This window comes from Mycetomoellerius zeteki, unplaced genomic scaffold, assembly GCF_001594055.1.
Source record: "Mycetomoellerius zeteki isolate Tzet28-1 unplaced genomic scaffold, Tzet1.0 scaffold69, whole genome shotgun sequence".
Taxonomy (NCBI): domain Eukaryota; kingdom Metazoa; phylum Arthropoda; class Insecta; order Hymenoptera; family Formicidae; genus Mycetomoellerius; species Mycetomoellerius zeteki.
In genome coordinates, this window is record NW_017257708.1 from 987952 (window position 1) to 1013035 (window position 25084).

Genomic DNA, 25084 nt, shown 5'->3' on the forward strand with positions numbered 1-25084 from the left:
TACCCAGATAGACAGATGCGCATAAATTTTACTGCAACTTTACGTTGTATTCGATCATCAAATCCGTAATAGGTGAGGCGATTGTGACCCCAAATATTGTAGTCATATTTAGTAAATCAGAAAATGAAATACTATGACGCAAATATGATGTAAATATGACAAACAAAAATCTGATTCTTAGTGTCTCATATTTACATCATATTTGCACATCATGATATTTCGTTTTCTGATTTACTAAATGCTGCTGCAATATTTCGGATCTTAATCGGCTCATCTATGAAGCATTGGATGATTGTAAGATAAACGTGAAGTTGCTGTAAAGTATATGTACATTTGTCTACTGAGTATATTTTAACGAAAAAAAAATTTAATTATAATTTAATTTGTTTTTATTTTTTTTAGATTTTATTTTTTATTTTCGGAATAATTATTAAGTTTATTAATTATTTTTCTGTACATACAAATTCTTATAATTATATAACGCAATTATAAATATTCTTGAAAACGCATGGAGTATCGACGGGATTTGAACCTACAATCTTTGGGGTGGTAGCCTACCTACGCTAACGCTGAGCTAATCGCACGCTTGTCTGAACACTTATAAATTTGACATATATTGGATTTTATTTTGTCATTCGTACTGATCATATATGTAATATGCATGTTTATATACGGGTGTCTGATCAAGGTTATTGGAGGTTGTACCTCTTATTTTCATTTTTACGTAGAAATGAATTTTTGTGCAAAAATGAAAATAAGAAAAACAACCTCCAATGACCTTGATCTTGACAAATTTATCCAGGAACAAAGTTATCCATGATTCTGAACAACAAGAGGTTTTAGCCGTCCGTCGGACACCTTGGGTAATGCTAATGCCGGCGGTACTGTAATTTTCAAGCCTTTATAATTCGAAAAGTATATAACTTAATGAAAATGAATTTAATTATAGTGTTTTGGAAAGCTCTCGAGGTTAGCTACAAGAATATGTAATAAAAAATAGGGATTCTACTTAAGAAAAAAAACATTAATGACCTTAACTTGATTTTGACAAGGTCACTCAAGGTCAAGTCCACATTTCCATCATGTGTCCCTCTTCAAACCATGCAACTTTCGATGGAAAAATCAACGCCACACTGCGTGATTTCTGTGGACTTTCGCGCGAATTTTTCATAATCGACATGTTTATTTAAACTTTATAGTATATTTATCTTACTTTATGCGGCATGAAATAAGTAAAAGTTTACAAATCATTTATGCTTACTATGACATCACATCAGGATTACGAATTCTTTCAACAAAATTCGGTATATCAAAATCGACATTTGTTTACCCAAATTTTACAGTATATTTATCTTACTTTATGCGGCATGAAATGAAGAAAAATTTAAAAATTATTTAAGCTTTCTATAGCATCACATGATAATTGCAAATGTGCATCATTATACGATGTATTTCATTTAATTATGTATGATGTAAATATTTCATATAGCAATATCGTAAAACGAATATTATAGATCTGAAGATATATTTTCATACATATGTTTTTGTAATTCTATAACAAAAAATTTAATCATTCAAATAACCTAAATTTTATATTTTCCTTAATATAAACGTTTTCGCTTTTATAATGTCATAAATGATTATAAAATTGTTCTAAATTTTCAGTAAATTAATTTGTGCATATCGTGATCGTCATACAAGTCTATCTGGGTAGTTTCCATTACTTCTATTTAAAGCTCAATGCATTACCTTTTTAACGGTATCTAATATTGTATATTTCTTTTACGCTATTTAGGCGCGCAAGAAATATTTCAGACAATTAAAAATTTTAACGAATTAAGCGGAAACATTGCTTTCTTCGACACATTTCGAAAAAAATCCTTATAATTCTTTTCGTTCATGGCTCGCGTCTGTTCTCAAAAAGTAAAACCGGAAAGAAAAAAAAAACGATCGGCGCGTGAGCGAGGCGGAGTCAGCGACGCGTATAAAAGTTCTGCGAAGGCGTACAATGGCATCGAAGGTTGCGGGGGGAAAGTTACGGTGAATCATTGGTGTGGCGGAGAATTGCTCTCCGGGTACACCGCTTTACCTCGCTCATAAAATAAATCTGATATTACTGAGCTCTCTCTCTCTCTCTCTCTCTCTCTCGCGGTTTTAGCATGCATATATTTCAACCCTTCCAGCTCTCTTCCATCCCTTCTAGCAGCGCAGTACGCCGGTATTCCGAAACACAATGGGGGTGGTCGTGAGAAGCGTACCCGGAGCTCGATTCAAGCGGCGCCGCGTTTTCGGTATCGGATCGCGCGCGAGAATCGAGTCGCCTGAGGGGCAGTATCGTAAAATGGATAGTTTTTGCAGTGCGGGTCATGAACGTCGCTCTGGGCTATACGCTTCCCGCGTTGTCGACACGCTGGGTCAGAATGATCGCCATGTATACTTTCGACCAAAACCTCCTCTTTCTACTTTCGCCGCATTTTATCCCACTGATCAATTGTTAGCCGCTATCAACACATTTTGGGACGTTTGGAGATAGTCCGGTGTTTATCATGTGAATTACTGTTGGACTATGATAAATTAAATATAAATAAGCAGTTTTTTAAAATCCATATTCATCTTAGTATGCATATAAAAGTACAAATAGGTGTAAAAATATTTAATTTTTTATGATGTTTTTCGCAACTGTGACTAAAATTTTTGTTTTTATTATAATATAAAATTCTTTAAATATACTGTGTGTGTTTATAAAAATAGAGAGAAATAATTTGGTTGTATTACATACATATATCGCTAATTAGATATTATATCATGTTTGCAAATATATTACTCAACAAAATTAAAGGGCCATTTCACGGTCCTCCAATTTTGAGGAATATATGTTATCATTTCCTGGTTGCCGCAATATCTCGTAATACTGGAGATTCTACGATGCGATGTAGCTAGTTACGAAACTTGATGTTATTGCAAATAAGATCGCTGCATCTCATATTGAAAATTATTGAATACTGTTCGAGTATTCAGCAAGATTGGTACGGATTCCACATTGGCTTCATGTATAGTTCTCACTCCGTTTGTTTTCTCGTCAAAATTATTTTTTCCAACGTACGAGGGCGGTAACTTTTATGAACGTTTCGATACGATCGCGTCGAAAAGGTTCGCCCAGTCATCTTTATTCAGCTCATAAAGTTGATTCTTGAATTTGAATTGCGTGGTCGCTTCTCGTAACACAAGTTTGCACTTTTACGAGTGTATCGCAGTAGTGCTGAGAATGTGAACAAAACGTCGGTCTACGCGGAAAGACCGGAAGTAAAAATGGCCGTAAAAAACGCGTTTTAAGATAATCGTAGGATAGTTCCGGAAAGTGTCCATGGCAACGTATATTTAAAACAATTTACATTGTTTTGATGATCATATTAATGTTAATTTTTAACAATTCATTAAACATACCGAAATCGATAGTTTCCATTTTGATAGATTCCAGATCGATAGATTCCATAAATGTTAGCAAAATAATTGGAAAAATACAGAATTAAGTCTCACAATATCTAAAAAGAATATTTCTTTATATTTAATGTGGCAGTTTGAAATCTAACATTTATTGAAACTCTTAACATATCATTTATATATTTAAGAATTTTTATAATTTTTTAAGAAATTTCTCGCTCAGAAATGAACAATTACAATTACGTAATAATTCCAAAAAATTATTCTCGTATAATTGAAATTGCTTTGGCAACAAACATTGTATTCCTGTACATTTGGCAGATATAATCTTTTTTATCGGCTCTGAATATAAAGATTCTGCTTACGCATCATAAAAAGTTAATGAAGTGGGCATGCTAAAATACACTTTGCAGAGTCATGATAACTAAAATCAGGGAGGGCTACTCGTGCCAGGTTTACAGTTATGGAAATTTCATATGCCATTCGGTAAGAAATAGGCAGGGGCGTGAGAGAACAGGAGGAGCAATGGCAGAAGAGAAATGATGTTGCAAGTGATCTGCGTCCCGAAATATCGAGCATGTATTAACTTTTACGGTTGCCAATGTTATTATCACATAGGACATGTCGATCGTAAAGGAAATCTCGAATAAAGAACGTTAATAAACTCTTTCAATGAGGAAGTTGTTATGTTCGTTGCTGAGCTTTATGATGCGAGAATATCTCGCTTTGTTTGCCTCATATCGACACTTTCCTATAACGCTTTTTGCTTTGATAATCTTGTTTCATATTTACGTAATGCATAATGCACGAATTTGAAAGAGGATTAATTCTCGATATAAACTATATTACTATATATCATCCGTTTTGCAAAATTTCAATATCGATTTGGGAAGACAATTTTAGCACACCAGAATATTCTGAAATTAACTCGAAGCTTCTCTATATTCCCGTTTTATGATATCAATTGAGGACGGAAATGAAAGTGGCTGACGTAGCGCTATTGAACAAATTTTTTTTTACGTTATTGATTGCGCTGTGTGTGTATGTGTGTGTGTGTGTATGTGAAGTGAGTTTTTACCGATTAAATTTTTCCAGTGTTCATACCATACATCTTTTTCATTTTTAATTTTAATTTTCTATATTAGATAATGCATTTTTATATTATTTGAGGGTACATTACATAATCCCATTGATGAATATATGCAGTGCTTGTGAAAATGCCGTTTTTATAACGTTAAAATACCTATACAACGAACGTGCGACCATGAACTTTTCGCCTATCGAGACTGTCGTTATGTAGTTACACAGTGTTCGCGGATAGAAATTTTGAAATTGGTATTTCAGTGCGTTGAAGTCAGAACGAGGGAAAATTCTCCCCTGACGAATTATGGCAGGGAAAGTATGACATTGTTCTCAAGCGTTCCCAACGGATCACGAATGAATGTTATATGGGCTCGAGCTCCCCTGCTCTTCTTCGCCGCCCCGCTCACTCGTGTTCTCTTCTGCGGCGCTACTGTCACCATATTGCAGCTCCCTCGTTGCTTTCAGCTCCCGGAAAAAAAAGACCGAATGCGACCAACCGTCGTATAATCGAGCCTACCGATTTTTATGGATTCAATGTGGTGTCAATCCTGGAGGTTAGGAAGCTCTGCATAATAGAAACGATTTAAAAAATCTGCATACATCGCTCCCGAGATAGTTGTGCGTAACACCTGAACAATCATGAACCGCTCGATCGTCGGAGATCGTTACACGGTTCCCGCTTCCGGCTAAATAAGCTCTCTCGCTTACGTGTAACGATGCCAAGAGCCGGTTGACATAATGAACAATTAATATGCAAACAGCAAATACTTAATGCTAAGATGCACGGCAGATTCTGATAGGCTATTTGTAAGATTCATCGGTTTCATGGGAATTTCTTCCTTCTCCATTCTGGTTTCTATTTTATCGCGATATACGGAAAGATGTAAAATTATAGCAAGGTGCTATGAAATGCAAATCTAACAGCATCTCGTGTTAACGTAATGTATCTTTAAAGTATGACATTTAAGACAATTGAATAATCGTTAATAATAAATAGAGTTCGTGTTAACGTTACACTAAACTATATATTGATGCTACTTTTTAAAATAAATATGATTTAATAAGTTCGTGAAAATTCGTTTCAAGGCCGACGAAAGTGAAATACTGGCAAAATCAGACACAACTTTCTTGGACGCAGTAAATTTAATTATACTGCTTTTAGAAAAAGAGAGGAGGTGCGATTCAGTATTGAATCGCCGTAGAGATGATGGGCTAGGCTAATTGGATTTTTCAGTCAACTTTCTTTTCTTTTAGCTAAAAAGAGTTCTTTGTTCGGCAGTTCATTAGCATCAAATGCCCCATTACCGTCAGAATTAAGTTATTTTCTAATTGTCTTCCCAATAAAATGTAGGAATATCATATATAAAGAATATTTTCCTATTTCCTGATTCTATATTTCTCTGAATACAAAATCATATATTTATATAGTTATATTATATTTATCAAATTAATAAATTTGTATATATTATCTGTGTAATTACGTACGTTAGAAAATAGAATTTTTTAAATATATCTATCAAAAGATCTCGAATTAGATGAGTTATTTAATATAGAATTCATTTAATAAATAGGGTGTGAGTGTGTATGTGTGAATGGAACATTATTATTAATACAATATTTATGCATTGAATGGCACAAATGTTACTAGCGCACGAGTTATTGCATACTAAATAATGGCGTTATTTATATGTATATATTGTTTGATTTCATCAATTATCTAATTAGCATGAAAACAGCTAATAATATATAATCTACTAATTTGCAAGCTCGTAAAGAAAGGAAATTAATATTTAAATGGAATAAATAGGGTTAAATTCTTTATGCAATCAAGTGCTATTCAAATCATTGTATATGACATTTATTATCAAAATGCCATTACTTTATTTATTATTATGTTATTATCGATATTTTCATGCATAAATTATTCAACAATTAAATAGTTTTGAAACTTGACGACCCAATTTCTGCCAGAGATCTGTTCCTCTGCAATCAATAGTCTTCATCAAAAGCCGTCTCGTGATGGTTCATTGCCTCAGGGATTGGCCTATTACTATTATTGTATTTGTAAGAACCCTCTTCAAATCGTGCGCGCATTGCCATCGACGGTATCGAGTCCCCATTCCTAATTCCTTCCTTCGTTACAAAAATGTAATTAGTTTATCGATGAAGACAGCACTGATATGCAAGGGTATTGCGATGAATCGAGCGTGAAATTGGCTGGATTGTTTTGCAATGAGCTTAAATGAACGCGAGAGAGAAATATCTATAGTACATAGAGTGTGTAGAATTAATAAGAGAAGATAAAGTTATTCATCATATTTCATTCTAACAATGGAATCGATAATTTGCAGAAAGCCAAAAGAAAACAATTTAGGTTTATACCATAATGAGCAAATTATCATTATTAATATTATTACATTTTAAGATATTTTTTATATCGGAAGTGCATTAAATTTAAATAAAATAGAATTACGTTGAGGAAATATAATTCAATTCTTTTGTAATATACGATGGCCTCGGGATCGGTACATCTAATCGAAAAGGAAGGAGTGAAAACACATCTCCTCGTCTATAGGCATTGCGACTATATCCTGGCGCGCGTAATTTAGGAAAATTGAAAACAACCCTTCATGTCGCCGACAGTGGTGTTAGAGGGTTTCGCGAAGGCGAGCATGCTCTCGAGGCACCTTGTATGGGTAGATTTTAATAGCCAATCTGCGAAACACTGAAACGATCTCTCGTAACATGACATATTTAAGGGTGCGATGTGTACATTTTAATTCAAGAAGGTTTACATCTGTCTGCAATGTAATAAGTAGATTTTCATTTTCATTGCTTTCGGAAATGAGAATTTCTATTTGAATAGATCTCTAAAATTTAAAAGAAAAATCGTTGGAAACTTAAATATTATGCAAAATACGCAGATTTAAGTGTTATATTTAAATAATTAAATTACACAATTATCCTTTTAGTATTTTACATGATACAGAAATACGTGAAAGAATTAAAGCAGCACTTTTAAATTCTAAGAAGAAGAAAAAGAATTCATTTTCATATAAAGTAACCAGTTGACAAAGTTGATAGGATTTTATTATAGAACTTGATTCATATGAATACATAAATATTTGCGAGCAAATAAAAGTGACAATTATGACATGATGAAGCAGTTAGGATTTTTTTTTTCATATACACACCGTAATTTACGATGGAAGGGCACTATCTATGGAGACGAGAGCGAAAGTAACAAATGAAATGACGTGACAAACGATTTTATCCCCTCGATTTCATTCAACGTCACTCTTGTCGGCACCATGCCATTCTTTGCCTCGAGGCGAAATATTTCAGCGTGGCGTAGCGGATACAGCCTACGGCGCGCGCCTGGCTTTCGAAATCGCGTGTTTAGCCACGCGAGAAATGGTTCGTGGGGTGTCTTCGAGTCAGAGAATTTCAAGGGTGGTAATTATTAGCGGTGCCGATTCTCCGTCGTGGCACGAACTTATGCGCCCGAATGTCACCCGCGAGGCCTGAAGGGATTCTTGAAGGGTCTTTCCATGGGCAAAATCGAGCTAACTATTTCGCCGGAGCGATTCCAGGGAAGGGTACGAGTTGAGAGATTGACAATCCGACGTTGAACGGCTGGACGAGATCGGTTCAGCTCGAGTAGGTAATCCAACATCCCTCTTACGACCGTGCTTCGATCAAGAAAAGGAACTTTTCCGACGCTTTCGTTACTATAGAGTTTCTAGGAAAAATCTTCAAGAGAAAGACCGATATTGACGAGAATATTTTGAAAATATTTTTTTATAAATAATTATTATATATCTGAAGTGTAGTGGAATGTATATAAATATAACTATTATGTAAAATATATATTAGTTATGTATTTGAATTTTAAGAGAGGGATTGAAAGCACTTTATCACTTTAATTTATTTTATTACGTTGTAAAGTATTCGTCAAGTATAAAAATAATAAGCGAAATAACAATTTATTATATACGTAATTGCGTATTATAAATTGAAATATATTGATAATAAGAAATATTGGATATTTTTTATACAGTAAAGAGAGATTATATGTAAGAACCATGCGGGAGATATCTGTGATCAAACTATTCCAGTCCGTCAATTCTAATCTCAAAGTATCTCCTAAAGAAGATCTTAGAGCTATGTAATTTTATACAACTGATGAACTCTTTTCTTTTGCTTCGTACCGAATGAACGTTAAGGAGCGCGGACCCTTGTTTCTTCCTTGATCATGATCTAATCCGGGTGACTTAACGGTCTGACTTTGCCTATCTTGTGGAATTAGGGAATAAAGATTATTAAGTGACAGGTCGAAGAGGCCTTTCGAAACGAAGGGACAACCGGAAAATCCGGGTTGACGTGAGTGAGATTTTCTCAGGCCGTACCGACTTGTAACCGTTGTGCCAAGAAACAAAGTATATGGAAAGTTGTATAAGCGATTTTACAATTAAATACAACGCGTCACATAATACGTATATTTGAAAATAAGCTTAAGACGTATAATCTTCAGGAAGAACTCTTTTGTTTCACTTACCATAGTTCGTAAATATTAGACTTTAAGTCCGGAGCATTTAAAAACTTCCGAGAAATTTCCTGTACAATTGTACAATCTGAGAAAAATTTTTGCATGGTTTTTTACGGAAAGTTACAGCTAGTATTGTACGCAAGTTTCTCGCATGGTAGGTTACAAAGCGAAATGGTAATCGGCTAACTTACGAAGTTATTCTTACTTTAGCGGTCTTTAATGTAATAAGTGATCTTGCTCTGGTGTGTTTCTTTCTTTCCTTATTAAAATATAAACTGCGAAATTTATGCATTAACATATGTACACATAGTTTTTACTTTTGTAAATCAATTTCGATACGAATTGGAGTTGCATTTTTCTGCGAAATTTTAAACGTGAATAAGAGTGAAGTGATGTGTGAGACAGCGGGCGAGCTAGTGCTTTTCCGCACAACTTGACTCTTAGCAAGACGATGACACGTTACGGAGAGGGTTGAGAGTAGCCCGTGAGGGAAAAAGTGAGAAAGGTGGGTGGAAGATAACGCTGAGGCGAGTAAAAGGATCCGTCGAGCAAGCGAGGTAGATAGATAGTAGGAAACTGGTAAACTTTCCCAAAGCATAACCGTTACCGTAAGGCAATGACGAAGTGGCACTCTGCGCCTCGCGTACAGGTAGATTCATCTGCTCGCCCAAGGGTTGCTTCTTACTTCTTGCGTGGAAAACGGTTTCTCAGGTTACCGCGTGCGTCTCTGACGTTAGTCAAACTTCGCGCTTGCGATATTTTCCATATATCCTCGTTTCTCGAATAATATTTCTACCTAAAACTGAGTGTGTATGTGTGTGTATCACACGGGGGGAATATTACGTAGGATGCAAAAATTAAAAAGAATATTATATTAGTATAAGCCGTAAAATGTGTATGTTTATTACTTCTCATGTCAAATTTTTTAATAAAGTAACTCAAAAAGGATAATTCAATTTTCGCACAGGTAGATATATCTACATCGCGCGTAATATCTTCATACAAGATGGAAAATCGAAGTCACGTAACTTTCTATACGTTTCATAACTGCGTTTCATGCAATCTCTTTCTTTTTCTAGACTTCTCGTTTGCGTTTCGCAGTCCGATGAAAATTCAAGGAGTTATACCCCCGAGGATGGTACGGTCCAAAAGGGTAATATCGTTTCGATTCATGAACTATAGATTCCCTCTCGTTCTCGGCCGTCTTTCCCGTCGATCTTCTCGTTAGCGTGTCTAAGTAGCCAGGCTTCGTTCAACCGCGCTAATTCAATAATATCGCTGAATCTATTAAGCGGATAGGATCGGCCAGCGGAGTAGAGGCGATAGTGGTAGGGAATGGACCGGCGCTCTAATATCATCTCGTAATGCTCCTTACCTATCCCATACCGACTCTCTCCGTGGTAATGGGTTTTCGCTACCCCTGAAATTTTGCCATATCCACCTATCGCAACCGACGTACTACTCCACGGAAGCACGACGGAGATCAAATTGATTCGATTCGACGCCGGGAAAGGTACCAAACTAATTGGCTATCATGAGTTCTGCATATCTTGAAATTTTGATTAATAGATATCTTCCCTCGGCTTGAGAACGTCGACGGGGAATGTTGGCTATGTATCGTCGCGGTAGAATTTCGTGGAATTATTTCATTAAACAGCAAAAATATCATCGAATTTTACTCTTAAACGCCTTTTCGGTATGGCTTTCTTTTTTCAATGTTTTTTTAATGCTTATATTTTTTTCCATTGTTTAAATTTTTTATCAATAAAGATTCGATATATATATATTTGCTTGACACCGTTATGTTCCTTAATATTTGGTGTTTTGATCGAAAAAAAATTTTTACAATATGTTTATTTTCATCGAAATGAACATTATTAAGCAATCGAATGGGGTGGACATGCCATACCGTAGTATGTTGTTCTCGTATAGTGTAGCGTTCAAGAGTTAATCACAATGATATATTTACATTTTGAATTTTCATTGGCAAGGTTTATAATAATAGTCTCTATTTCCAATATACATTTTTTGTAGAAGCATATATATTTTACGGAATGTTATACGCTTATCTTTTAATAGCTCTCATCGTTTATCTCATTCACTTGATCTGTGAGACTTTAAAAGTCTGGTAACGCGTAAATTTAATATTTCAGTGTCGCTCGATCGTTCGTACCAAAAAGTCATTTTCTCTCTTGAGCTCATTGTTAGAGGTCAAGCTCCGTCGACGGCGGCAAAAGCAGAGTAATCTCGTTTGCTCGTAACTTCTTTGCCGCATTCTCTCTCAGCGCGAATGAAATTTCATCTGGATTGTTATCTGGACGAGCAAGAGACAAGTGATTCACAAGGGGGAGAGGAAAAACGCTACAAACTCTCGCGTATGGCGCAAAGGTTCTATGCCCAGGCGAGGCTGCGGGATTTATGTAACGCTAGCGCTCACAACCCGTACGAGCAAACCGTCTGGACGATGACTGGTCTCTAGACTCACTGATAAATCGTTTCGCGGCTCTCAGCAGTCTCAGCATCCGCTCTCCGCCGACCACTATTTTTAAAGAGATAACAAATGACGCTTATAATAAGCGCATTCAGGCCGAATAGCGTATGTCCGTTTTGTGCAAACTTCGCCACGACCAGTCGCGCTCTTTTATTTCCACGGTGGCGTATGACGCACCGGTAGAAGCTCTGCTTCTCTTTACATCTTTTGACGAAAACTGGAAAAACAGATGAATGGTTCTCGCCACTGAAAAGGTTCTGTACACCAAGTAATGCGGGCTTGTTGAAAATATTAATGTGTTTGTGTAATGATCAAGGCTGGACTAAGCATCCATCTTTGTGCTGTTGCTGTTGTTATTATTGTTATTTATCACGAAGATACTGGTGGACGTTTTATCACGAATGTGTGTACAAGGAAACACGCGTATGTCCGATACTCGGGGTGTCGTCGACAAGATGGATTGTGCGACATATCTCAGCCGACATCTTTTTCAGACAACGCAAAGAAATCAGCGACGACTTAGCGGAAGCCCATCCTCCTCTTCTCTCTTTCCCGTTGTACTACGGCCTCTTCCTCCCCCTGTTTCTTTCCTTTCCTGCTTCCTTGTCAGATTCTTTTCCTTTTTAACTTCCTCTGTCGAGATGGCGTGTCGCAGTCGACTCTCGATTCAAATGGGTTTGGCGTATCGCGATCGCGCGGATCACCCTCTGTTTCCGCGACGTACGACTCCGTTTCCCCATGAATAACGCATCTTCCCGGGGAAATCGATATGCAGATTGCTGGAGTGTACCGACGTATACTCTCCTGTCTCTTCCCTCACCTTAGTCATGCAGCAGGATTCAGGATATACGGATTTGGGTCAGTAGCAACTTCGTATCGTTCTCAGTTTCTTCTTTTTTTGTTATCGCGATGTTTCTATCGACGCGTGGGTGGATTGGTATAAAAAGCAAAAACTGATGTCAAATTTAAGAGGATGATGTAATGCGCAGGCGTAAAATTGAATTGTCGGTAAACATCTACGAACAATCCGCTTGCGATTGCCCGCGGCAGGAATCGCATCGGATTTCCAGCAACTATCGATTTTTCATGGGACAACGATGCATCGCGGCTTTACATAAGGTGTTTTATGCACGCATGCAACACCACATTACCGCATATGCACAACCAATGATTGCCGATACATCCTCTCAGCATCGCTTTTGTACTCTTCGTGATTAAAAGCTGCATAAACTGGCGGCGGTTCGTTTATTTCTGGCTGTGTGAAAAGCGATTCTGCCGATATGCGATAGTCATATGTTATAACCGATTCACATATTCATCTAAATATGGTAAAAAAAACATCGCGAAAGGGTCACGTATCAATGAAACTGTTAATAACATGCCATTTGGGATGTTCGATTCGCTCAATATTATTATCCATTTTGCGTTCAACATTATGAATTGTATGAATAAATTATATAATTTCGACAATGCGTAATGTTACGCGGAAGTGCTACGCATAATAATATGTATCTACAAAATCATATTACAAGCGTAATCAGAAATTCGGTGTTTTTAAAGTGGATCGTTAGATTCTCGTGTGTATCGAGTGTTTAATATCAATGATAGTTTTAGCCGCTCGATATTGTACATCTGCGAATGGTATGAAATCCGACCTCGTAATCCATCGTCATAGTGAAAAGTGTACGCTTTCCTATCGCGGAATTTTCTATCGATATCGGTTCGGTACAGATAGAACTTATACGAGTCGAATCAAACTTACCAAACTCTCCCCTTCTCCCTTTTTCCTCGTTCTTCATCGATCGTATAATTAAATCACGCAGTTGGATGCCAAACGTGAGCCAATTTGCGACGAATCGAGCGTGCGTACGTGCGTGCGCGTATCTGTAGCGATAATGACAACTCGAGTAGCACGAATCAATTAATCGTAGTTGACGCAATGCAACTAAAGTGTCATTATCGACTGCAGACTAAAATAAAATGCTTTTGCAAATCGATTTGGATTCGGTTCATTTGGAAAATCGTCGAGTAAATAACGGACGAGAGATTCACGATCAGTTTGATTTGTCTTTCGTAATTTGAGCTTGGCAAACAGATGCAATCTGCGCCGATTCACTGTCTTTATTGTATCTAGTTCTGTTGGAAATTTAAATTGCCGAAACGAGAAACGGGAAACGCGCGCGCTGTGCCAATGGGCTATCGAACGTTAATCGGCTTTATGGATTCTGTGTGTGTCGGAGTTATCGATCCGAATAAAGTTTACAACAAATTTTATATGCGCATCAGCATATTCTCTTTAGAATCTGCACAAATAGATGCTTTTAACGGATAAGTTAAAATATTTGTCGTATTTCACATAAATAGAAACTTTTCTATTCTCAAGAGAGTATATTAATATTATTTACAATATACACAAAGTACTATGGGAAACCTACATGTTTTCATAAATAATAGTGATAAAATAAAAAAATAGAAAAGTACACTGTAAAAACAAGTGTGTTACTTTAACACATTTTATTGTAGTCACTTTTTACACGTTGTAGATGTGTAGATTTGCAAGAAACGTGTAGGGTGTAACACACTTTTCGTGTGTATCATTCATTAGTGTATTAGAAATTTAAATTCCATTTTGATAATTACTAATTGAGATAAATTTAGCACTGATAGTAAGAAAATTATTACGAATGAATGTAGTTTTCCACGGAATCTTTATTTAGGGGCGTGTTCAGATTCCCACCTGGGTGATCTCCGGGTGTCATGTTATCTTTGTTTAACGTTCGGTAAACAATGAGGAGTGATAGAGTGACACCTGGGTAGCACTCGAGCAGGAATCTGAACATAGCCTAGGAAAGGGTAATTATATCATAAATTTTGTAATACAGAGGTCGTTTTTCTTATCTTTATAATCGTACGATTTATAATGTCTATGAGATGAATAAGATGAATCGGTAATCAATTTTCTCGCGCGCGCTTTTATTTTCTGCCAATGTTCATAATAAGATTTATTTTTCGTATTCGCATCAGTTGTGAGAGATCCTTGCAGTTTTAATTACACAGCCCGTGATAATGTTCCTCCCTTTTTATTATCGCGTTAACGCAGTGATGGAGCTTCTGCCTCACGGAAATACGGCTACTAAATTCACGAAAGCTGATAACGCTTAAAGGGAGGTCTTTAGATACGCGAAAGGAACGAACGCCAGCAAATTCCTTTGGGTAATTAGCGTGTTCGTAAGTAGTAGAATACCATGGGGATAGCGCACGAGATACAGGACACACACTTTGGTTACGTTTCCGTGATACATGTATATAGAATGGAGTTTCCTCGTTTCTCTCTTTGTTTCTCTCTCTCTCTCTCTCTCACACACACACACACGCACGCACACACACATGCTCACTATTACAGCAACTATCTACATATATACACTGTCTGTACACAAAGCATGTTCCTCTTGATCGGTAGAGAAACTGGGTCGGACTTCTCGAATGGTGTGTAGCGTGATTGCACGAGATGTACATTTAACATTCCTCATTGACCTCCACGTTAGTTGGTTCGATCGAATAACCCGTTGCGAACCCCTTCGGTTTAGAGGTAGGAAGTGCCCGACGCCGAAATGGTATCCAGACGCACGTCATGCAAAGGCCATGGCGCCGCTCCGACACGTTCGATTTTATTGCGATGATTCAGACACGTGGGGAGCATCGTCGAACGCGCTTTGAATAGTTCCATTGGCAGGTTGTAAAAAATGCGAGTTACGAGTCCGTTTTACGTGCTGCTCTTACATGAATAGTTCCGGACACGTCTGCATGGAGATTTAATGGTCCAGAAACTCATATCGAACAAAATGATGCCGTCTTATATGGATACGCACACGCTTGATATCTTTATTTAATAATATTCCGTTTGCTTTTATTATTTTATTTTATTATTGTTAATTATAAAGAAATTTTTATTATTTTTAATAATCGGCTAATGCAATAAGCTTTAAATATATAACAACGAGATGATTTTTGAATAAAAATAAATTATTTTCATTTTTTACTTACCATAGTATTATTCGTTCGGTTGCTCATTTATTACTCGTAGGCTCCCAATTTTGCGGTTAGGTCCAATTAAAAATCACGAGGTCATTTATTTGTTCAAGGGATACAATCGAGCTTGAGGAAGGAAGGACGGGAATGGGTGTAAATAATGGTCAAGCGGCCAGAAAGGTCGGCTTCCGCGAGAAAGGATACGTGGCAAAGAGAAATTAAGGCAGCGGTTGCTAAAGTGTAATGAGTGCTAAAGCTGCACTGGCGTAAGAACCGGAGAAAATAGAACCGCAAAATTTAAAACGTAACAAAATCGTAAATAACAAGACAAGAGAAATGAGAAGAAAACACAAGCGGCGAGAAAAATTTATTTTACTTAGCTTTTCCATATTGTTTTATTAAATATATATTAGCATACATATAATATATAGGTATCTACATTTTATTAAACGTATAATTTATTTTTACATATGCATACATAACATCTCATTAATAGATACATTATGATTTATCGATGCGATATGCTTAAGCGATTTTTTAAAATTTTCTTTCTCGTGCTTCATGTAGTTTTATAGGTACAGTTCTTATGGCTTTTTTCTGATCAAATACCGTATTACGGTATATTATCCATCTAATTGCGCTCATTAATTATATCTGTCCTTGACTCCATTCGGTATGAAAGATTAATCTCCGCGGCGTACGTTCCTGTACCAGTGAACGGGCAGAAAGGATGGATTAGTCACCTGCACTCAGGGCATGCGCTCGATAAGAGCGCTCTCTTAACGTTAACCTGCCGAGTGGTCGCTACTACCGTTGCAATTGCCATTGCCCCCGGCGTAGTCGCCATTTAGATTTCATTACGAACCTTAAACGTTCGCTATTTACGAACCGGTAGATAAATATAAGGCATGTCGCCGTATATGTTTGCTGTCTAGTAAAATAGGTACGCCTTCATTGAGATTTATATAACCGCTGACAATATCAAAATTACATGGCAACCACATTGTATCGGTGTATCACAGTAACGGCGACTGTCAAGAATGTCATTACGACGTTATGACATCATTCTGACGAAAAAAAAGAAGATGAGATAGAAAAGATTTGCAAGACTCCAAACGTGACCGTAAGTTTTAGGACAAGAAGCTCTAAATTCGAAGGAAATCGCTGGATAAGGGGCTTTCGGATAAATTAAGGATCGTACGTAAGAGATGTTTCTAGACACTCTCAATGACGGTAATAACACTAACTTCTTGTCAACGTTTGTTGAGGAAACCCTCGAAGGATTCTTTCGCCCAACATGGCAGTATTTCGCGGAGCCGCTTTCAACAGCATCGTATACCGGAGATATCCGTGAAGCGAAAGAACAACGAGATCATTTGCGAAAGTAGATCGTCCCGGGTTGAAATGTGAACAATGGTTTCTTGTACCCGCCATGATTTTAAATAACCAATTAATATTTTACTAACAATCGAGATGTCGCATTATCACTGCGATTGTCGAGTCTTTCCAAGCGCGAGTAACTGGACTTCATCAACAAAAGAAACGAAAGGCGCTTTGTCTGTTCGATCTCGTCGGTTACTTCTCTTAACCAATCAATCGTCTTCCCCCCCCCCACTGGAAATTCAATACTTGGATACAATTAAATTTTCCAATATTTCGATATTCTTGCCGATAACAAACGGGATGGTGACTGAACCGAATCTTGAGAACAACGTTTAAAAGATACGCGGGGGAAGCTGAGTGAAGCGCGAAGTCTTCTGACGAGGATAACCGGCTGTGGCTTTGATGAGTCACAAAGAGAGGGGCACGCGTATTACTGTGGAACGGAACGCGAATCTCAGTCGTCAACGACGATTCCGTTCTCGGCGATGCCGTTTGTGACAGAGAGGGATTGTGCGCTATAGAGGTGCAGGAGGTTAGCTCAGGCGTGATCCAGCATAATGCGAGAGCAATTTGGTGAATGGAGTTAATTCAATAGAGGCCCTCGAGCACGCCTCCGGTACTCGGAGGGGGGCCTCTTCAGCGTCTGGTGAACGTTAACCTCCACCAGATACAGCTCTCCTACGCTGTCTGTCCGTTTCGCTCCGACGCGACGTACGAATCGCGACTCTTGCATTGCAGGTTCATTTAAGACTCACGCAGTCTGAATCGGAACGGACTCCAGTGGGAAGAATACTCGTTTAGAAGCCACAACAGCTTCTACTTGAAACATATTTTTTCTTCGTCGACCAGTCAGCCAGTTTCTTTTTCTGCGATTGCATTCAAGCAAGAAGTATGTATGTTTCAAAACGAATTCGAGATATAAGTGTGTCATACACAGTAAAAAAATTTATGTATTTGTGTTGGAAACGGTCCACTCACGTTTGTGTTAACAGTTTGTGTTGAATTTTTTAACATATTCGAGTGTTAATTTAACATAATGTGATTATGTTATTTAAAGATTTTTGTGAAATTGATATATTCGATGTTTCTTAGTGTCAAAATGACACAATTTATGAGTAAGTAAACGAGTAGTGTTTTAAAACGTAAATTCTAAAACAAATGAATGAAATATGTGTTAATTTAACATATCATAAATGTTAATCTTCTGAAAAAAAATATGTTCCCACGGTATATTTACAAACTGTGTCGATGTTATCTTTCTTTATTCTCTTACATAATATTTGTATTACCTTCTAACATATTTATCTTGTGTAAAATTAACTAAAAAAAATTTGAGTGGACCGTTTGGGATATGCGATTTATGTTAAATTTAACACATTTTTCCAACTACATATATGTATGTTAATAAATATTTTTTATTAGAAATATACTGTAATAACAGACATTAGTTTTAAGCAAACTCGTGTGTAAATTAAATGTTAAGTTTTATTTAGCTTAATCCTTATCACGTATTCTTTAACTACAGCGCTGTGAAAACTACACTGAAAGAAAAGATTGATTACTGCAGCCAATTTTTGGTTACCTTATTAGATGCAATAAAATATGGCATAGCATTTTTAATTGGCTGCTGCAACCAATTAAAAATGCTATGCCATATTCATGCTAATCTTTCCTTTCAGTGTACACCTAAAATAACATATCTGGTTTGAAGTATAGAATGGAAGGGAACCTCCGTCTTATTGACGATAGATAGAGAGTTCAAAGTTCTTTTAATTTACAATTTAGAGTCTCATAATACCAATCGTACAGATTGTATCAACGTTCTAAAATTTTCGCTTCAGGTCCAAACACAACGTCCCGTTGTTGTAGTTAATGGTTAAAGACATATCTTATATAAATAGGTACATCATTTTTTAAATATCTATTTTTTATTATCTTTAATATCTTATAAATTATTTCAATGCTTGATTATAGAATATAAAATATTCAAGCACGTATAGATCTTTGCGTCTACGACTCAAACAAAAAGAAAACTATATAGCGTTTAGAGGGACACTGAACCGTCCAGTCTTGCCTTGCGAGGTTGCGTATATCTGCGAACGAACGGACAATAAATCCACGACGGAAAATAAAACGAAGGCAAGAAAGAGGTACCGAGGGAGATGAGAAAGATCTCCTCAGTTGCACAATGCGACTCGTTACACACTCGATTCCGTTCATATTCTCTGTCTCTCTCTCTCTCTCTCTCCCCCTCCCCTTTCCTCTCTCCTCTCTTCCTCTCTCTTTTCAGCGTTGCACTCGCAGACACACACGTGTTGTCGAGCTGTCTGCCAATCGAAAATCGTGTCGGCGATCAAATTGAATTTCCTACATCCACTTCTTTCTACTCGTTGAGAGTGGGACGTTCGAGAGTGGCTGAGGAAAAAATCTCATGGGATTTTCCGCGTTCAAAATGCGTGCGTCCAAGAAGGCGATCGAGAAGTTACTACGACATCATGAACCGTTCATCCTCTTGCATAATTGTCACGTCGACAACGGATGTTTTTATACGATAAGTTTATATTGATTAAATAAGTTATTTCAATGCTTGATGATAGAAAATGAAATAAAATTAGAAATAAATTAATACAACGAACAATATGTAAAATTTCATGCACCAATAACGAATAACAACACACTACGTTACTACAACAATTTTTTTAATTATGTTAAACGTCAGTCTATCGGGGAGACACTTTGCGATGAACAAAAAGCCCCGTTATTTCCCAACGGAATAATAGCTTTCGTTTCCAGTTGAACGGCGGGCGAGTTGACGCGCGGATTGACCCTCGATTGTTAAAAAAAAAGAGGAAAAAAGAACCGAGAAAAAATACACAAAAAATTGGCAATGCTGCGAAATGATCGGTCGCGTGTATTCGCGTGGACGTCGCGTACCAGCCGCGACAACGTTGCCGGGCGAATCTGTTTTCGCGCCCGGCTGTCCGCGGCAGATTTTTGGTGCGGATACGTTATGGGTCACTCCGGGTGGCAGACAGTTACGTCGACGTGGACAATCGATGTTAGCTATCAGTTGCAGTTTGCACGGGGCGGTTATGCCCGGGACAATTGTTATTGACAAATCGTAATGTCGGTCATCAGTCATGACTATGACAGGGCACCTGCAGCGTCGTGCAGTGAACGATGTGTTTATGCTTGCGATGTGCGTATTTCCTGTACAAAGGCGATTTGCGCAACTTGCGCGAAGAAATCATTGCTGATGAAAATTTGCATTCTCTTTGGAGAAAGATAAAGGAGAAAAATATAATTTGTTCTAGTAACTTATATAATTTTAGTATTATACTGTTTTTATGTATAGATATTATAATGGATAGATATTATAATGGATAGATATTATAATGTAATATTTATTCATTTTTATATTATCTCTATATGAATAAGTTCCTAATTATAAAATTTTATCAATTATATATAATTTAATTAGTTGATTATGTATCAAGAGGAAAACTTTTTGGCATTTGTAACTATAATTACATATTATTGTAATTATGATTATGAATACTATAGTATTAGTAAATAATAATTATATATATAATTCTTATTATTACTAATACTATAGTAGTCATAATCATAATTACAATAATATGTAATTAGTAGTTGTCATAATCATAATTATAGTAATATGTAATTAAAATTACAAATACCAAAAAGTTTTCCTCTCAGTGTGTGAATTATACAGATGTAACATCTGAGTTACGTTCTCCATATACGCGTGATATGATATTTTGTTTTTTTGTTAAAATTGAGTTGCTCTGTTACATTTCTTCGACGAGATAAAAAACAAGACGAACGCATCATGGAATTAGTCGCGTAGGAAATTGTTTGTACAAGGAACATGGACACGCTTGTCAGTGTCGTAAAATGGGCATAAAGGCACCTCAACGGCAAGATCATACTGGAACACGGAGATACAGCGGAGTTTTCCGTCCCAGGCGTCTGACGAGCATTAATTACGAACAACGCATACGACGATGTCGACGCATTATCGGCATTGTTATTCATGATCACCAGTGGGTTCCTGGAAGGATGGACGCGACAGTCCGTAACATCCAGGATACCATAGGTGATCCTAGTCTCTGAATGCTGCGACGACCTTCTGACACTTACGATTAGCGAATGTCTGCAGCGTGTTTCCCTAGTTAGACACGTTACATGCTTTACATATTATTATCTCGAACTGACAGTTAGCGATCTTTGATAAATGATAATGAAGTCGATCGTTTAATTTATGTATGTGATTATCCACTAGTGTATTGCAGAGACGATTATATCGAATTTGTTGTAATTTCGAGGACGGCACTTCAATTTTTATCAGGTTAATGCCCGTTTCCATCAATATAGGTTAATCTCGGTTCACAACTTACTCTTAATCTTTTTTTAGTTCTATAAGAATTAAAAAAAGATGAAGAGCAAGTTGACCGAGATTAAAGTTAATCTATATTAGTAGAAATGAATATAAGTCGATTATTTTTGTCGTGAATATACCGTAAAAATTTCTACCTTTCTGCGCGCAAAAATTATTTTCTGTACAATAATAGAAAATAATTTTTAAATATATATTGGTTAAGCGATAAAATATTCCAAAGAATATCTCTTTTTCCAATTTATTATTACTTTTACGTGAGATTTGTGCAGATTTATGCACAATGGAAAATTGTGCTTTGAGCTTGATGCGATAATTTTGATACATTAAAAGTCACATACATAATTTTAATATATTAAAGTCAATATTTATCGCGCGTTGTAATGCACGCATATTTAACGTATATATTGCGGATTACGGTGAGAATTCTGACACGGGAGGTGCTCGAGTAAAATTATTGCCGTCAGACTTAGAAAGGAGACGGCGGTAGAAATATTCTAGTGTACTATAAGTAAATCGGGCAATTCACTGGTGAAACGGTCGCTCTGATGCTTAAAAGACCATTAAGAACTTAATGATCACTAGCTGTCATCCATGAAAATTTATAATGTAATATAACGAACGTTATTAAGAATAATAATGCATTTTCCGGATAAAAAGTTTATATGCTGAAGATGTAAAATTAAATAACGAATAGTTCGCTTCCATCTAATTCGAAAAAAATAGAAACTCTTTTCAATTAATTACAATTCAGAGAAATTGATATTCTGAAATTTTTGAAATAAAAGTATACTAAATTTATTTTAAAGTTTATGAGTTAAAGAAAATATTGTGAATTTGATCTATTTTGTACACATTCGTGCAAATGTCAAATTACATTATTTATGCAAGCTTATACAAGCATAGTGCTCGAACTTTACGTTGTATTGCGATCTGGTTTCATATTAAATTTATATGGTTCAGAGAGCAACTCTGATAATCCACGTTCGGAATTACGCAGAATACAACGTAGTTGAGCTTGGCGTTCAGTTTCGAATTATCGATCATTCTCGAGTGCATCGATAGAATCTATTGTTGGCTCATGCACTCAAAGTGGAAGCGACATTCGCGGAGACGAGCGGAAGACTTTGGGCGATGAACGGATGGACATTCGGAATCGTGTACGAGCTTAGACTAACCTCCTCCTCTGTCGAAATGACCCCCGCTCTCTCGAGTCGAGGTTCGATGTGGCTTTCGGGGGGACGAGATATCGCATTATTCCCGACTGAATGGGGTAAATCAGGGTCTCGTAGAGTTCCAACGTGGAATCGGCGGTTCTCTCGGATCGCTGATGTCGAGAGGATGAGGGTTAGCTGGCGGCAGCGGCTGCCTTGGGAATTCAATTATACCTATGGAACAATGGCACCCGCGCTGGTAATGAAGGGACCGTCGCCGGGAGGTCATCAGATTACGTGGTATTTACAATATATAAGCCGGATGGTTGGCAGATGAAGAGGGCTCTTGGCGGCATTTCTTTCTCGCAGCTCAATTCGCGCCTTCTCCCACGAGACGCCGCATAAAGAGTTAATTCGTGAGACGAACGTGGATTAGCGTCAATTTTTTAGATAGCTGTACGGATGAAGTGGTTTATATTGCATAAAGTCTTTTTAGCACAATCCATACTTTGCTGAGACTGCGTCTTTCATCATTGCGATTTTGCGCATATACCGTTAATTAAATATATTTATTTCATTTTGCCCTGCTGCGTCGAACGGATAGTTTCTATCCGAGTTATTTATCGTAATGAACAAGTAGATAATCTCGCTTTGGCTCGTGCTCGGGAACAATTCCTCCGTGAATTTACATCGATAAACGCGACGCGCATTACGACACAACCCATTCGATGCACTCTACGCTGTAGCGTTGCAAATTGGATGAAATGGTAGCTGCGCAAACGCGCTGCTCGTTGAGACTATGTTACGCGATAACTCTTGACACTAACGTTGGTTTACGGCAGATATTCGTTCGGCGAACGGTTCGGGCAAATGCCTAAATAAATATCGGCTTGGCGTGAACGAGGTAGAGAAAATGTTGCGGAGCGGAAATATTTAATCGTCTTTTGACCAGGACGAAGGGAGAGAGAGAGAGAGAGAGAGAGGGATTTGCAATTACGTTAGGGGTAAGAGAAAGCACGGGGGTGGTCTAACGGTCCTGGGTCTCTCGCTCGATCGACCATGCGTTTAGAACCGGGAATGGATTCCATCAATAACCTCTTTAAAACGGGCTAAATTCATTATCTGCCCTGTATTCGACGGCCGTGCGCATCGGCTTTTCTACATTTCCTTTTCGTCCCTTGAAAGGAAGTTGTGATCGCATTGTCATTCCCACACAAGGGGTTACAATAATACCTAAAGCAATTCGATCCAAGGCACATTATCGTGCGTTACCCTTTGAAATGTGAAAAAAAATGAAAGAGACACAAAGTTACACAAACATTGCATTTTTATTCCACGCTATTCAATCATCTTATCTTAATTTATTATGCCTTTGTATGTTTCAATTACGAAAGCTAATCAGTTCCTTTGTGCCTAACATCGTCAAGGAGTTGAAATACGCGAATGATTTATTCTCATTTCTCATTCGCAACAGTCGTGTATATTTTTCTCTTCTTGTCGTGCACGACGAGAAAGAAATATTCTTTCGGACGGTATTTACGTGCGTTCTGTGAAATATGTTTAAAATATTCAGGACTTGTTTAGTGGAGAGTATTACCGCAACAAAAGAAATACAGAACGCTGTCGCTGCGACTCTCCTCTTTGTGCGTTGTTGAAGAACTGGGGATTGGAATTAACATGGGATCCGGAGTGCGTTTCCACTGAGGGAGAATCGGGTGTCTCGTTAATATGGATTTCACTAACGATCCGACTAATTTGTACGCTCTTTTTCATTTGGAAAGGTATCCCTCCGTAAAATAGTAAACGAGACGAAAATGCTGAAAAGACGTCGCAAGGACAAAGGATACAACGAGGGATCAATGTTCGTTGTACATCGGCGTGGACCTGTTCATCCGTGGAAAGCCTAATGGCCGACTCAGCATACATTTACATGTGAATGACCACAAAGGTGTTTAGATATTACGGTACATATCCCATATGCGGCTTTTCTATTAGGCAGATAGATGAGATAACGTCCGATGTCGAAAATATGAGGACAATTAGGTCACGAAAGGGGGAAAAAATATCTTGACAGCATGACAGCACGTGTCATTGCACCCTCGAGATATACTGATTGACTATCTGATTCGACATATGTATGGAATGCATTCATAATCAAAAAATCTCGCAGCGATTTTAATAAATTCTATTAATAGAATTAACATTACGTTTGTATATTAATTATTAGAAAGCTTATCACTATTGATTTAATTTTAAAAACTTAATAAAACTTAATAAAAAAAACATTATTCAAAATTATAATAACGTGCCAGACATAATTAATTTTTTTAAAAAGAAATATCATTAATTAAAACCGCTTTATCTTATCTTGCAATTTTTGCTTTCACTATTTTGAAAGGAATGCTTCCTATAAACATATAATATTGATGTAATGGATATTTTTGTATTTTTAAAAATACCGCGACAATTTATTCTAATTGCAAATTGGAGAATTTATCATGTCTATCGATCCGCTTTTGTGTCGACCAGGCGAT

The 25084-nt window shown here is 37.1% G+C and overlaps 1 protein-coding gene across 1 annotated transcript in view; it reads right to left on the reverse strand.

Moving 5' to 3' along the window:
* Positions 1–25084, reverse strand: part of Ten-m (teneurin transmembrane protein Ten-m) — a 570328-nt gene that overhangs the window by 375295 nt on the left and 169949 nt on the right. The gene's annotated exons all lie outside the window — the stretch shown is intronic.